Raw genomic sequence first — 14,223 nt, forward strand, 5'->3', positions numbered from 1 at the left:
AAAACACTCATTATGGGCCCTCTCAAGTAGGAGCCCGGGAGGATTTTCAAATTCCCCTCAACCTAGCTACGCCAATGGTCTGCACTGTGAATCAATTGCTATATTAGGTCTATCTTAGTGTGTACATTTATCTTGTTCTGAGAATGAGGCATCAAAGGTTTCTTCTCACCATTTCAAATTCAGGAGCTATGGGAGGAAATACCATAGTTCAAAGTCCCACGCCCAAAGGGATTCACCCCTGACTTTAAGTGGCCGTTGACTCCTGAAGCCGGAGCACTGAAAGGTGGCTAAGACTTGAGTATAAGAACAAGAGCAAGTCAAGTGCTGGGCTTTATTGTCAATATGTTTAAGACGCTTGCTGTTTCGGAGTAATTTTACAATACCTCTATTCAAGTCAGAAATTCATGGAGTGGGGGGGGGTGGAGGGGGGGCTGATCTAAAAACGGCTTTAACGATTTTTCTAGAAATTTAACAGTTGAAGTATAATGCTGAGAAAAGAATCACTTTCTCCTTGGCCATACCGGAAAACTAGAGTTTGACTGTCCTCAAAGTACAAAATTAAATAAATTTCAATTTGGCTATAAATTTGATTTTAAAAAACATAGCGTAGTCAGCCGTAGTGTACCGATAACTGAATTGTTTATGAAATTTAAAGTAGCTTAAAGTTTATTGATAGATTATCTAATCTTTGCTTTTATTTTTACTTAAATCTATTATAGATTATGCCTACATCCACTAGCAAATCCAGGGGTGGGCGGTAGGAGCGATTGCCCCCCCCCCCACCACTCGGCCGACCCCCCTCCCCCCCGAAATCGGAGGGGGGAACGAATTTTAGTATAGAATTCACACAATTGGTATACGAATTTATTACTTATGTTAATAATATATACTAATTATTTATATTTCAACCTATTTTTAGATTATTTCGCCCCCCTCCCCCTTTGCCGATTTGGTGGGGTCGGGAGGGGGCGATGGCATCAATCCAGCCCCCCCCCCCAAAAAAAAAACAACTTTTGAGTGGGGGCGGTCCAATTTATTTGTAGAAATCACATCTTGCTAACAGAAACAATTAAATATCTATATGATTAAAACTTGTTATTGATATTTTAACCCAACTTTATATAATGTCGTTCCCCTGTTGGCCGATATGGGGGGGGGGGGGGGGGCGAATACCTCTACTGCCCTTCCCATCTAAACCCTTTGATTGGGGGGGGGGGCGGTCTTAATTTTATGGGGAAATCATAGTTTGTGAACAAAATTAGTTGAATTACATCTATATAATATAAGCTGCATATTGATATATGAACCCATTTGTATATTATGTCACACCACACTCTAATATCAAAGTTTATCATTAGTATATATAAAAATAAAAAGGGTAGTACCAGATGGGAGGGGCGATACATGCAATCACCTTCCCCCCATCAGACAAACCAATACTTTTAAGCGGCCCCCGAAAGGGGAAAAGACGCTATTAGTTTTGTGCGAAATGTCTGTCCGTCTGTCCGTCCGTCCCGTTTAGATCTCGTAAACTAGAAGAGATATTGAAAATCCGACTACACAATATTTTAGACCATTCAAAGTTCTGATGCAACGGCTACTTTTTTTTTCCTGAAAGCGAAAATTCTAATTTTTAAAATTAATTATGCAAGCAGTTTTTTATAAGAAAAAGCTAATTAGTATGCATTATATGTTAGACCTAATTTAAGACGAATAGTAATCTTATAAACATCATTTTCGTGAATATTTTTTCTATGTAGCAAAACATTTTTTTTTTTTTTTTTTTTTTTTTTTTGAGGATTCGAATATGAGATTGAGCCTTTTCAAAACAATTAACTTATTTAGTTCGAACCGAGGGTCCCGGGTTCGAATCCTGGTGAAGACTGGGATTTTCAACCTCTGAGTCTACCCAGCTCTAATGGGTACCTGACATTAGTTGGGGAAAAGCAAAGGCGGTTGGTCGTTGTGCTGGCTACATGACACCCTCGTTAACCGTAGGCCACAAAAACAGATGAACTTTACATCATCTGCCCTATAGACCACAAACTAGTTAGGCCAGGTTCACATCTAACTTTACATTCACTTTCACGTATCCTTTGATCTGCGGGACGGTTGGGGCACTACACAAGATCTGTTAACCTTCTTTCTCCATTCTTATCGCTCATTTGTCTTTGATATAATTTCATTCGGATGTTCTTTCTGAAAATATTGAAGCCTACCTGGGTGGACCACTGGTCGTGCGGTTTGCGCGCTGGACTGTCGTTTGGATTTATCGACGATCGAAGGTTCAAACCCTGCCTGCTCCCATCCCCCGTCGTCCTGCGGGAGGTTTGGACTAGGATGTAAACTATCTTCAACTCTGATGGATTATCCGAATTATGTAAAACATTTTACTTCGGGGGCCGATTTTGAGTTTGTGTTTCCACACAAACTGTCTTTTGTAACCTTGTTTCTTTTTGTATTATAGTTAAGAAATTAAAAAATAAAAAAAATCTGTCAATAATATAATTTATATATGCTATAAATTAAATTCTTATATCGAGTCGCCCCACCCCTATTCTTTGATGCCCCTCCACTTTTCAGAGGAAAACATGTCGTTTTGAAACAGAATAGTCAAATATGGCGAAAGAGTTTATGTAATTTCACATGAACTTTTCATAATTATTTTAAGAAAGATTTGCTTTTGAAAATTTAGAATTCAAACGAAATTTTTCAGTATAAGAGTAACGATTGAGATGAGTTCTATACCCAAATATTCTTCTCCTAGTCGCCTTTTCTAAACCTTTACTCAATCTGATTTTTCTAGTTATATAAACTTGGGACTATAACTTACAATTCATACTTATATCCTAAAAAATGAAAAAAAAAAAAAGAACAGAATTTAATTGGTCTACTTATTTATCCTCCAACTTCCGAATTTTTTTTGTTTAGAGCTTTGAATTATAGTTCTGTAACAAAATAAAGTTACAAACATGCCTTTTGAACTAAATGTATCACTTACAAATGAGCACTTTTAAAAATATTATTAATTGAATAATTCTTTTTTTCGGCTGCGATCCTTAAAGCCTTGATCTAAATATGTGGGGTATCTTATCTTTTCAAGGAACAAATCGGTTTTATTTGCAATGTATTAAGGGCCTATAAATTCATATTAAAATATTTTTCAAGTAAAACATTATTCAAAATGTCCTTTTTTAACAGGATGAATAATGCGCTGTAGTTCAGGAGAATGCGTTTCTGCAGTGAAGAATTCAAGAAAACGCTTTTGGCCTTAGCTTGCCCTGAACTTAGACTTATGTTGTGCCTTTGGTACCACAGTTGATGATACCAAAGGTGAAGTGCTTCATTTGTCTATTAAATACATAAATATATCTTAGTAGTAGACGGCCTGCAGCTTATCTACCTCTCTATAGATCTCCATTTAGTGTATTATGCTATGTCAATGTCCTGCAGCGCTTCTAACCCCACAGTAGATCTTCATTTAGTCTATTATGTTATGTCCTGCAGCGCTTCTAACCCCACAGTAGATCTTTATTTAGTCTATTATGTTATGTCCTGCAGCGCTTCTAACCCCACAGTAGATCTACATATAGTCTATTATGTTATGTCATGCAGCGCCTCTACCTCACAGTAGATCTACATATAGTCTATTATGTTATGTACTGCAGCGTCTCGACTCACAGTAGATCTACATATAGTCTATTATGTTATGACCTGCAGCGCCTCTACCTCACAGTAGATCTACATATAGTCTATTATGTTATGACCTGCAGCGCCTCTACCTCACAGTAGATCTACATATAGTCTATTATGTTATGTCATGCAAAGCCTCTACCTCACAGTAGATCTACATATAGTATATTATGTTATGTCATGCAGCGCCTCTACCTCACAGTAGATCTACATATAGTCTATTATGTTATGACCTGCAGTGGCTAGACTCACAGTAGATCTACATATAGTCTATTATGTTATGACCTGCAGCGCCTCTACCTCACAGTAGATCTACATATAGTCTATTATGTTATGTCCTGCAGTGGCTAGACTCACAGTAGATCTACATATAGTCTATTATGTTATGACCTGCAGCGCCTCTACCTCACAGTAGATCTACATATAGTCTATTATGTTATGTCATGCAGCGCCTCTACCTCACAGTAGATCTACATATAGTCTATTATGTTATGACCTGCAGTGGCTAGACTCACAGTAGATCTACATATAGTCTATTATGTTATGACCTGCAGCGCCTCTACCTCACAGTAGATCTACATATAGTCTATTATGTTATGTCCTGCAGTGGCTAGACTCACAGTAGATCTACATATAGTCTATTATGTTATGACCTGCAGCGCCTCTACCTCACAGTAGATCTACATATAGTCTATTATGTTATGACCTGCAGTGGCTAGACTCACAGTAGATCTACATATAGTCTATTATGTTATGACCTGCAGCGCCTCTACCTCACAGTAGATCTACATATAGTCTATTATGTTATGTCCTGCAGCGCCTCTACCTCACAGTAGATCTACATATAGTCTATTATGTTATGACCTGCAGTGGCTCAACTCACTGTAGATCTACATATAGTCTATAATGTTATGACCTGCAGCGCCTCTACCTCACAGTAGATTTACATATAGTCTATTATGTTATGTCCTGCAGTGTCTCGACTCACAGTAGATCTACATATAGTCTATTATGTTATGTCCTGCAGCGTCTCGACTCACAGTAGATTTACATATAGTCTATTATGTTATGTCCTGCAGTGTCTCGACTCACAGTAGATCTACATATAGTCTATTATGTTATGTCCTGCAGCGGCTCGACTCACAGTAGATCTACATATAGTCTATTATGTTATGTCCTGCAGCGGCTCGACTCACAGTAGATCTACATATAGTCTATTATGTTATGTCCTGCAGTGTCTCGACTCACAGTAGATTTACATATAGTCTATTATGTTATGTCCTGCAGTGTCTCGACTCACAGTAGATCTACATATAGTCTATTATGTTATGTCCTGCAGCGGCTCGACTCACAGTAGATCTACATATAGTCTATTATGTTATGACCTGCAGTGGCTCGACTCACAGTAGATCTACATATAGTCTATTATGTTATGTCCTGCAGTGGCTCGACTCACAGTAGATTTACATATAGTCTATTATGTTATGTCCTGCAGTGTCTCGACTCACAGTAGATCTACATATAGTCTATTATGTTATGACCTGCAGCGGCTCGACTCACAGTAGATCTACATATAGTCTATTATGTTATGACCTGCAGCGGCTCGACTCACAGTAGATCTACATATAGTCTATTATGTTATGACCTGCAGCGCCTCTACCTCACAGTAGATCTACATATAGTCTATTATGTTATGACCTGCAGCGGCTCGACTCACAGTAGATCTACATATAGTCTATTATGTTATGACCTGCAGCGCCTCTACCTCACAGTAGATCTACATATAGTCTATTATGTTATGACCTGCAGCGGCTCGACTCACAGTAGATCTACATATAGTCTATTATGTTATGACCTGCAGCGGCTCGACTCACAGTAGATCTACATATAGTCTATTATGTTATGACCTGCAGCGCCTCTACCTCACAGTAGATCTACATATAGTCTATTATGTTATGACCTGCAGTGTCTCGACTCACAGTAGATCTACATATAGTCTATTATGTTATGACCTGCAGCGGCTCGACTCACAGTAGATCTACATATAGTCTATTATGTTATGTCCTGCAGCGTCTCGACTCACAGTAGATTTACATATAGTCTATTATGTTATGTCCTGCAGTGTCTCGACTCACAGTAGATCTACATATAGTCTATTATGTTATGACCTGCAGCGGCTCGACTCACAGTAGATCTACATATAGTCTATTATGTTATGACCTGCAGCGGCTCGACTCACAGTAGATCTACATATAGTCTATTATGTTATGACCTGCAGCGCCTCTACCTCACAGTAGATCTACATATAGTCTATTATGTTATGTCCTGCAGTGGCTCTACCTCACAGTAGATCTACATATAGTCTATTATGTTATGACCTGCAGCGGCTCGACTCACAGTAGATCTACATATAGTCTATTATGTTATGACCTGCAGCGCCTCTACCTCACAGTAGATCTACATATAGTCTATTATGTTATGACCTGCAGTGGCTAGACTCACAGTAGATCTACATATAGTCTATTATGTTATGACCTGCAGTGGCTCGACTCACAGTAGATCTACATATAGTCTATTATGTTATGACCTGCAGTGGCTCGACTCACAGTAGATCTACATATAGTCTATTATGTTATGTCCTGCAGCGGCTCGACTCACAGTAGATCTGCATATAGTCTATTATGTTATGACCTGCAGTGGCTAGACTCACAGTAGATCTACATATAGTCTATTATGTTATGACCTGCAGTGGCTCGACTCACAGTAGATCTACATATAGTCTATTATGTTATGACCTGCAGTGGCTCGACTCACAGTAGATCTACATATAGTCTATTATGTTATGTCCTGCAGCGGCTCGACTCACAGTAGATCTACATATAGTCTCTTATGTTATGTCCTGCAGCGGCTCGACTCACAGTAGATCTACATATAGTCTATTATGTTATGTCCTGCAGCGGCTCGACTCACAGTAGATCTACATATAGTCTATTATGTTATGTCCTGCAGCGGCTCGACTCACAGTAGATCTACATATAGTCTATTATGTTATGTCCTGCAGCGGCTCGACTCACAGTAGATTTACATATAGTCTATTATGTTATGTCCTGCAGCGGCTCGACTCACAGTAGATCTACATATGGTCTATTATGTTATGACCTGCAGTGGCTCGACTCACAGTAGATCTACATATAGTCTATTATGTTATGTCCTGCAGCGGCTCGACTCACAGTAGATTTACATATAGTCTATTATGTTATGTCCTGCAGCGGCTCGACTCACAGTAGATCTACATATGGTCTATTATGTTATGACCTGCAGTGGCTCGACTCACAGTAGATCTACATATAGTCTATTATGTTATGTCCTGCAGCGGCTCGACTCACAGTAGATCTACATATGGTCTATTATGTTATGTCCTGCAGTGGCTCGACTCACAGTAGATCTACATATAGTCTATTATGTTATGACCTGCAGTGGCTAGACTCACAGTAGATCTACATATAGTCTATTATGTTATGTCCTGCAGCGTCTCGACTCACAGTAGATTTACATATAGTCTATTATGTTATGACCTGCAGTGGCTCGACTCACAGTAGATCTACATATAGTCTATTATGTTATGACCTGCAGTGGCTCGACTCACAGTAGATCTACATATGGTCTATTATGTTATGTCCTGCAGTGGCTCGACTCACAGTAGATCTACATATGGTCTATTATGTTATGACCTGCAGTGGCTCGACTCACAGTAGATCTACATATGGTCTATTATGTTATGACCTGCAGCGTCTCGACTCACAGTAGATCTACATATAGTCTATTATGTTATGTCCTGCAGCGTCTCGACTCACAGTAGATCTACATATAGTCTATTATGTTATGACCTGCAGCGTCTCGACTCACAGTAGATCTACATATAGTCTATTATGTTATGTCCTGCAGCGGCTCGACTCACAGTAGATCTGCATATAGTCTATTATGTTATGACCTGCAGTGGCTAGACTCACAGTAGATCTACATATAGTCTATTATGTTATGACCTGCAGTGGCTCGACTCACAGTAGATCTACATATAGTCTATTATGTTATGACCTGCAGTGGCTCGACTCACAGTAGATCTACATATAGTCTATTATGTTATGTCCTGCAGCGGCTCGACTCACAGTAGATCTACATATAGTCTCTTATGTTATGTCCTGCAGCGGCTCGACTCACAGTAGATCTACATATAGTCTATTATGTTATGTCCTGCAGCGGCTCGACTCACAGTAGATCTACATATAGTCTATTATGTTATGTCCTGCAGCGGCTCGACTCACAGTAGATCTACATATAGTCTATTATGTTATGTCCTGCAGCGGCTCGACTCACAGTAGATTTACATATAGTCTATTATGTTATGTCCTGCAGCGGCTCGACTCACAGTAGATCTACATATGGTCTATTATGTTATGACCTGCAGTGGCTCGACTCACAGTAGATCTACATATAGTCTATTATGTTATGTCCTGCAGCGGCTCGACTCACAGTAGATTTACATATAGTCTATTATGTTATGTCCTGCAGCGGCTCGACTCACAGTAGATCTACATATGGTCTATTATGTTATGACCTGCAGTGGCTCGACTCACAGTAGATCTACATATAGTCTATTATGTTATGTCCTGCAGCGGCTCGACTCACAGTAGATCTACATATGGTCTATTATGTTATGTCCTGCAGTGGCTCGACTCACAGTAGATCTACATATAGTCTATTATGTTATGTCCTGCAGCGGCTCGACTAACAGTAGATCTACATATGGTCTATTATGTTATGTCCTGCAGCGGCTCGACTCACAGTAGATCTACATATAGTCTATTATGTTATGTCCTGCAGCGTCTCGACTCACAGTAGATCTACATATAGTCTATTATGTTATGACCTGCAGTGGCTCGACTCACAGTAGATCTACATATAGTCTATTATGTTATGACCTGCAGTGGCTAGACTCACAGTAGATCTACATATAGTCTATTATGTTATGTCCTGCAGCGTCTCGACTCACAGTAGATCTACATATAGTCTATTATGTTATGACCTGCAGTGGCTAGACTCACAGTAGATCTACATATAGTCTATTATGTTATGTCCTGCAGCGTCTCGACTCACAGTAGATCTACATATAGTCTATTATGTTATGACCTGCAGTGGCTAGACTCACAGTAGATCTACATATGGTCTATTATGTTATGTCCTGCAGTGGCTCGACTCACAGTAGATTTACATATAGTCTATTATGTTATGACCTGCAGTGGCTAGACTCACAGTAGATTTACATATAGTCTATTATGTTATGACCTGCAGTGGCTCGACTCACAGTAGATCTACATATAGTCTATTATGTTATGACCTGCAGTGGCTCGACTCACAGTAGATCTACATATGGTCTATTATGTTATGACCTGCAGTGGCTCGACTCACAGTAGATCTACATATGGTCTATTATGTTATGACCTGCAGCGTCTCGACTCACAGTAGATCTACATATAGTCTATTATGTTATGTCCTGCAGCGTCTCGACTCACAGTAGATCTACATATAGTCTATTATGTTATGACCTGCAGCGTCTCGACTCACAGTAGATCTACATATAGTCTATTATGTTATGTCCTGCAGCGTCTCGACTCACAGTAGATCTACATATAGTCTATTATGTTATGACCTGCAGTGGCTAGACTCACAGTAGATTTACATATAGTCTATTATGTTATGTCCTGCAGTGGCTCGACTCACAGCAGATCTACATATGGTCTATTATGTTATGTCCTGCAGTGGCTCGACTCACAGTAGATCTACATATGGTCTATTATGTTATGTCCTGCAGTGGCTCGACTCACAGTAGATCTACATATGGTCTATTATGTTATGTCCTGCAGCGTCTCGACTCACAGTAGATCTACATATGGTCTATTATGTTATGTCCTGCAGTGGCTCGACTCACAGTAGATCTACATATGGTCTATTATGTTATGTCCTGCAGTGGCTCGACTCACAGTAGATCTACATATGGTCTATTATGTTATGTCCTGCAGTGGCTCGACTCACAGTAGATCTACATATGGTCTATTATGTTATGTCCTGCAGTGGCTCGACTCACAGTAGATCTACATATGGTCTATTATGTTATGTCCTGCAGTGGCTCGACTCACAGTAGATCTACATATAGTCTATTATGTTATGACCTGCAATGGCTCGACTCACAGTAGATCTACATATAGTCTATTATGTTATGTCCTGCAGTGGCTCGACTCACAGTAGATCTACATATAGTCTATTATGTTATGTCCTGCAGTGGCTAGACTCACAGTAGATCTACATATAGTCTATTATGTTATGTCCTGCAGTGGCTCGACTCACAGTAGATCTACATATAGTCTATTATGTTATGTCATGCAGTGGCTCGACTCACAGTAGATCTACATATAGTCTATTATGTTATGACCTGCAATGGCTCGACTCACAGTAGATCTACATATAGTCTATTATGTTATGTCCTGCAGTGGCTCGACTCACAGTAGATCTACATATAGTCTATTATGTTATGACCTGCAGTGGCTCGACTCACAGTAGATCTACATATAGTCTATTATGTTATGTCCTGCAGCGGCTCGACTCACAGTAGATCTACATATAGTCTATTATGTTATGACCTGCAGCGCCTCTACCTCACAGTAGATCTACATATGGTCTATTATGTTATGTCCTGCAGTGGCTTGACTCACAGTAGATCTACATATGGTCTATTATGTTATGTCCTGCAGTGGCTCGACTCACAGTAGATCTACATATGGTCTATTATGTTATGTCCTGCAGTGGCTCGACTCACAGTAGATCTACATATGGTCTATTATGTTATGTCCTGCAGTGGCTCGACTCACAGTAGATCTACATATGGTCTATTATGTTATGTCCTGCAGCGTCTCGACTCACAGTAGATCTACATATAGTCTATTATGTTATGTCCTGCAGCGGCTCGACTCACAGTAGATCTACATATAGTCTATTATGTTATGTCCTGCAGTGGCTCGACTCACAGTAGATCTACATATGGTCTATTATGTTATGTCCTGCAGTGGCTCGACTCACAGTAGATCTACATATGGTCTATTATGTTATGACCTGCAGCGCCTCTACCTCACAGTAGATCTACATATAGTCTATTATGTTATGACCTGCAGCGCCTCTACCTCACAGTAGATCTACATATAGTCTATTATGTTATGACCTGCAGCGCCTCTACCTCACAGTAGATCTACATATGGTCTATTATGTTATGTCCTGCAGTGGCTCGACTCACAGTAGATCTACATATAGTCTATTATGTTATGACCTGCAGTGGCTCGACTCACAGTAGATCTACATATGGTCTATTATGTTATGTCCTGCAGTGGCTCGACTCACAGTAGATCTACATATGGTCTATTATGTTATGTCCTGCAGTGGCTCGACTCACAGTAGATCTACATATGGTCTATTATGTTATGACCTGCAGCGCCTCTACCTCACAGTAGATCTACATATAGTCTATTATGTTATGACCTGCAGCGGCTCGACTCACAGTAGATCTACATATAGTCTATTATGTTATGACCTGCAGCGCCTCTACCTCACAGTAGATCTACATATGGTCTATTATGTTATGTCCTGCAGTGGCTCGACTCACAGTAGATCTACATATGGTCTATTATGTTATGTCCTGCAGTGGCTCGACTCACAGTAGATCTACATATGGTCTATTATGTTATGTCCTGCAGCGTCTCGACTCACAGTAGATCTACATATAGTCTATTATGTTATGACTTGCGGCTTCAAGTAGGCCTACACATGTCCCAGCAACATAAGAAAAGTCACAAAAATAGCTAGACGTCTATACGGTATAATGCTTTCGAAGTGAAATGCTTTAAGACCAGTTTATATTTCTTGGTCAGTAAAGAAAAAAATTATCTCTCTCTGTTGAAAAAAAAAGCAGGTTACACTGTAAGATATTTATGATAGACTCAGAAGTGCTAGGTCGAATATAACGTGGAGTCTACATTTATTGCTCATTTTACCTTTCGAACAACTAATTAGTTGCAGTAAATACGTAAGTTTAATTAAAGAATGTTAATTAGACATAACCAAGTTTAATAAAGTTAATGAACGTTACCAACGCACATTCATAGGTGAGGGGGGGGGGGAACAGTATAATTTGGTGGATGGAAAGAAAAGTAGAAGAAACAGTCATTCTCTAAGAGAGATTGTCATAATCATTCCGTAAGTCAGACTGTCATAATCATTCCGTAAGTCAGACTGTCATAATCATTCCGTAAGTCAGACTGTCACAATCATTCCATAAGTCAGATTGTCATAATCATTCCGTAAGTCAGACTGTCATAATCATTCCGTAAGTCAGACTGTCATAATCATTCCGTAAGTCAGACTGTCATAATCATTCCGTAAGTCAGACTGTCACAATCATTCCGTAAGTCAGACTGTCATAATCATTCCGTAAGTCAGACTGTCACAATCATTCCATAAGTCAGACTGTCACAATCATTCTCTAAGTCAGACTGTCATAATCATTCCATAAGTCAGGCTTTCACAATCATTCTCTAAGTCAGACTGTCACAATCATTCTCTAAGTCAGACTGCCACATCTATCCATAAGTCAGGCTGTCACAATCATTCCATAAGTCAGACTGTTACAATCATTCTCTAAGTCAGGCTGTCACAATCATTCTCTAAGTCAGACTGCCACATCTATCCATAAGTCAGGCTGTCACAATCATTCCATAAGTCAGACTGTTACAATCATTCTCTAAGTCAGACTGTCACAATCATTCCATAAGTCAGACTGTCACAATCATTCTCTAAGTCAGACTGTCACAATCATTCCATAAGTCAGGCTTTCACAATCATTCTCTAAGTCAGACTGTCACAATCATTCTCTAAGTCAGACTGCCACATCTATCCATAAGTCAGGCTGTCACAATCATTCTCTAAGTCAGACTGTCACAATCATTCCATAAGTCAGACTGTCACAATCATTCTCTAAGTCAGACTGTCACAATCATTCCATAAGTCAGGCTTTCACAATCATTCTCTAAGTCAGACTGTCACAATCATTCTCTAAGTCAGACTGCCACATCTATCCATAAGTCAGGCTGTCACAATCATTCTCTAAGTCAGACTGTCACAATCATTCTCTAAGTCAGACTGTCACAATCATTCTCTAAGTCAGGCTGTCACAATCATTCTCTAAGTCAGACTGTCACAATCATTCTCTGAGTCAGGCTGTCACAATCATTCTCTAAGTCAGGCTGTCACAATCATTCTCTAAGTCAGACTGTCACAATCATTCTCTAAGCCAGACTGTCACATCTATCCATAAGTCAGGCTGTCACAATCATTCTCTAAGTCAGACTGTCACAGTCATTCCATAAGTCAGACTGTCACAATCATTCTCTAAGTAAGACTGTCACAATCATTCCATAAGTCAGGCTGTCACAATCATTCTCTAAGTCAGACTGTCACATCATTCTCTAAGTCCAATCGTTTTTCTTTTCTACACCACAAAGTCTTATCTTTTTTTTCTTTTCTACACCACAAAGTCTAATCATTTTTCTCAAGTCTGTCCATGCGCGACTATAAAAGGTATATTATGTTCTGTCTATACAACACTAAAATATGTCTATTATACACTGTCTATACAACACTAAGTTATGTCTATTATACTCTGTGACTGTATGTCTACACACGACTGTCAGCATTCCAGGCTCTTTATAAGCTTATACCCTAGCTAGTGTCAATGTCTAGTATGACTTTCATTTAATCCCAATCATGTAGGTCTATAAGGTGACGGCTTTGAACTATATTTCGATTTCAAATTTAAAATCTCAGAAACAAAGTTGTTTCTAGTTGAAGTATTTAGATATTTGACTCACACTAAATCACAGGTAGCCTCCTACTTGATAATCAATAGATTTTCGTAGATATAGCAAGTAGTGCTCATTGTATGAAATAGAATTGATTTAGATTTTATACATATTTTTTATTCATTCTATAAAAAGTCTAGAATTTCTGCATAAATATATTTCATATATAAAAAAAAAACAAGACTTTACCTTTCCTTGTTATTCCAAAACGTTTATAAGTTAACACTTTTCAATTTCGCCCCAAACTGTCTGGTCTGTTAATACTATTTCACCAAAAACACGTGGGAAATCCTGGCAATACGTCGCACTTGCCTCTCATTCTCTGTTCGAGCTTCCTTGACCTTATTTCTGCCTCGTCTTCTGCGACCCCATTAGAACCCCCCCCCCCCCCCACTTGCTTACACGTGTTTATACTCCACTAAATGCGGCGAGTCTCAAAAGTGTGTGTCCGTGAGTTCACCTGTTAGCAGAAGTCAATCCATGGGGTCATGGTGAGCGGGGAGGATGAACAAGACAGACGGCGATAATAGAATTGTTTTGTCTTTGGAATAGGGTACATTAGGGGGAAAAA

At 39.3% G+C, this 14,223-nt stretch overlaps 1 protein-coding gene across 3 annotated transcripts in view; it reads right to left on the reverse strand.

Moving 5' to 3' along the window:
- LOC106071367 (A.superbus venom factor 1-like) overlaps positions 1–14,002 on the reverse strand; it is a 92,347-nt gene extending 78,345 nt beyond the window's left edge. For 2 of the 3 annotated variants that reach the window (XM_056040143.1, XM_056040140.1), the window contains exon 1: positions 13,842–14,002. The gene's annotated coding sequence lies outside the window, so the exon portion shown is untranslated. Of the gene's footprint in view, positions 1–13,661; positions 13,681–13,841 lie in introns of those variants that run through there. The other variant, XM_056040142.1, reaches the window with a different exon arrangement.
- Positions 14,003–14,223: the final 221 nt, after the last annotated feature.

This window comes from Biomphalaria glabrata, chromosome 9 (assembly GCF_947242115.1).
Source record: "Biomphalaria glabrata chromosome 9, xgBioGlab47.1, whole genome shotgun sequence".
Taxonomy (NCBI): domain Eukaryota; kingdom Metazoa; phylum Mollusca; class Gastropoda; family Planorbidae; genus Biomphalaria; species Biomphalaria glabrata.